A 3,358-nucleotide genomic window follows, 5' to 3' on the forward strand; every position below is an offset into this window, starting at 1 on the left:
CTACGGGCCTGGTCCTTGGGTGCCTCAACTGGCCTACCACCTGAGGTGCAGAGGAGTAGAGTGATATTCCATTGCTAGTGTTAACAAAAGTTACAACAGTCAGTCCAGTCAGTTTCTGTTTGTGGAATGGGGAGAGCGGGGAAAACACCTTGTGCTTTGCCTCCGGCAGCAAAATATCTTGAACTGGCTCTGCTCCAAATCCACAAAAGAAAGTGTGTATCAAAGAGGGGATAAAAGAACTCCACTGCTTAATTTTTTTAATGCTGGGCTACTGTTATAGAGATAGGTGCAGGTCCAGCTAAAAAAAGTGGCAACTCCATAAATAGAAAGCTCGACCATCCCTGCCAGACAGGTCTCACCTTTTCCTGGGTTGCTAACATGTTCACTGTCAAGGTTTCTGTACCACAGTTAGCTGCCATGAATGAAGAACCTGCCATTAATTGTTTCAATGAAGATTATTATTACTGTCCTGTTTGCCAAGATGTGTTCAAAACACCTGTGAGGATTTCTATTTGTCAGCGTGTGTTTTGCAGGAAATGTTTCTTAATGGCAATGAAAGAAGGTGGAACACATTGCCCACTGTGCAGAGGCATTGTAAGCTGAAAAGAAAAAGGACATCCCAACAGAGCCTTAGATGTTGAAAACAACATGGAGAAGTTGGTGGGAAGCTGTAGATGCTGTGACAAACAGATTAGATTATCTCGTATGAGACAGCATTATAAATCATGTAAAAAGTATCAAGATGAATTTGGTGTTTCTTTTGTAATCCCAAGTTTAGACATATCTCAGGATTCAACAGGAAACAGTTTTAGGAAAATTGGAGACAATTCTAATCTACATGTTCCTGAAGAAGCTAGCTACAAGCGGACAGCCTATATTCAAATGCCTTTTGTGTCAAGAAAGTAACTTCACAGGGCAGAACTTATTGGATAATGGTAATGATAGGCACCTTTATCAATTAGATCCAGTAATCTGTCCTATTTGTGTCTTTCTTCCATGTGGAGATCCTAACCGGGCTACTAGAGATTTTGTTGGCCATTTAAATAGAAGGCATCAACTTGATTATGGAGATTTTATGCCACACTTTGCATAATTTCCACTAAAAAAACTCCAGAAACAATTGTGGAATAATGGCACTGATTGTTCTGCAGAATAGTTTCCAGTGGATATGAGGAGTGTCTCAGTTTGCCCAGGATAAAACATTGGGAAGGGATAACAAAGAAAACAGTTGCCAGCGTTATTCTTGTTCTTGGCTTGTGGACATGTATATACAAGTATTTAAAGTAACACTTGCTCAATAATTTGCTTTAATAATGTTGTTTGTTATCAAATTTTGAGAATTGTTATTTAATTTTGAGAATTATTTAATTTTGAGAATTGTATTATTTTATTGAGGTATTATGTTCTATTGATGTATTGTTATGTTCGTTTTCTTTTGTAAGCTGCCTTGAGGGCCTTTTGGCCATAAGGAGGGGTCTAAATGTAATCAATCAATCAATAATAAATAAATAAATAATAATAAATACCTTCTTAACCTTCAACAACTTAGGCCCTAAGTATCTGAAAGGCCTCATCTCCTTCCCTACAGACCTTCTCAGGTGTTAAGATTGGCAGAGAACGCCCTCTTGGTAGTTCTGCCACCCTCAGAAGTATATCTGGCTTTGAAAACTCTCCCCCCCCAGGCTACAGCTATCACTGCTCCTGCTTTGCACCCCAACTGTGTGTGTGTTTGGCTTGGGTGGAATGTGTCATCGAACTCTGAGAATGCCTCTTGCTTGTCTGGATGGTGGATAGAGATGTGTGAATGTGTATAGGAACAAGCCTACTGTATTGTACAAAGGTAAAATCTGATTTGTTGCTCTGCCCAATTTTCCTTCAGTCACTCCGCACCATTGGCCCTCAGAAGGTTTCTTAGACAGGAATGTGGCCCTTAGGCTCCCCCCCGCTCTAAAGAGCTCCAGGTGGTGTACATGGTTCTGTCCCCTTCCCCCACACACACAACCCTATCTCATTCTTGCAATAGTCCTGTGAGGCAGATTAGGTTGAAAGAGAAGAGGGAGGAATGAGGGAGACTCACACAGCGAGCTTCATTGCTGGGGAGAATTTGGACTTGGATCTCTCCAGTCCTGGTCTAACCATTACATCACTCTGGCTAAGAAGTATACATTGCAAAACAGATGCTACTACAGCCTTGCCTCCCCTGGGCTCACATTCAATTGCTGCCTTCAGTGGTGTAAAAGCCAGTGGCGTCACTAGGGGGATGCGGGGGGTGCGGACCACACCAGGTGACACCATCAGAGGGGGGTGATTCTCAGCTTTAATTAAAAAAAATTAAGTTTCTAGGTGGTCCGGTTCTTGAGATATACATAAAAACGTCAGCCGCCCCCGACTTAAATGTTTCTTTAAACAGTACTGTATAGCACTTTGTAGCTTTAACCCCGCCCATTCAGGATTGCAGCCAATCAGTGAAGTGTTTGTTTGACCTGTGGCAGTGTCTAGTAAACCTCATTGCAAGGTCAGAAAATGGTGGTTTCCCCACCGTTTATCTGAAAATCTCATAAATTGGGTAAGTATATACATTTCAGTTTTTTCCCCTCTTGTGTGTAGGAGTCAGATTCTGGGCAGTGTTTTCAAAACCTTCCCAATACTTGCTTTTGTGGGGGTAAAAGCATTGCTAATCCCATATGCCCAGAGTAAATCCCATTGAATTCAATAGGATTTACTTTTGAGTAGACATGGTTATGAATGTGCTGAAAATCAATGGGACTTTGGAGTGAATGTAAAAAAATATTGTATTTGTGTTCTCTTTCTGCCCCCCCCCCCAGTCCTATTTTAAAGCAAGTAGGCAGGGCTTACTTAGGTATTACAGTTTTTATTCTGTAGGAAACTAATACTGGTTTTTTTAAAACTAATACTGATTTTTCTGCAATGACCAACTGGTTTGATAATAAACTACATCTGCAGTGTGTGTGTGTGTAGTCTTTCCAACAACCCTGTGAGGTAGGGTTGGAAACCAAGGCAGCTCACAATAAGAAATAAAGCCATTTAAAATCCAATAACCATAAAGCAAGAATAAACAGTTGGAAAACAGCCTAAAGAGGCATGATTCTGAATTTTGGGTTGGGTGAATGAAGTTTATTTATTTATTATATGATTTATATCCCGCCCTTCCTCCCAGTAGGAGCCCAGGGCGGCAAACAAAAGCACTAAAAGCACTTTAAAACATCATAAAAACAGACTTTAAAATATATTAAAACATCTTTGAAAATATTTTTTTAAAGCTTTAAAAAAACATATTTTTTTTAAAAAAAGAAAAGGCTTAAAACATATTAAAAAGCAATTCCAACACAGACTCAGA

General features: G+C 40.1%; 1 pseudogene; it reads left to right on the forward strand.

The window, feature by feature from the left end:
- Positions 1 to 405: 405 nt before the first annotated feature.
- LOC133381995 (E3 ubiquitin-protein ligase RNF138-like) lies at positions 406 to 1,093 on the forward strand (annotated as a pseudogene).
- Positions 1,094 to 3,358: the final 2,265 nt, after the last annotated feature.

This window comes from Rhineura floridana, chromosome 3 (assembly GCF_030035675.1).
Source record: "Rhineura floridana isolate rRhiFlo1 chromosome 3, rRhiFlo1.hap2, whole genome shotgun sequence".
NCBI classification, from domain to species: domain Eukaryota; kingdom Metazoa; phylum Chordata; class Lepidosauria; order Squamata; family Rhineuridae; genus Rhineura; species Rhineura floridana.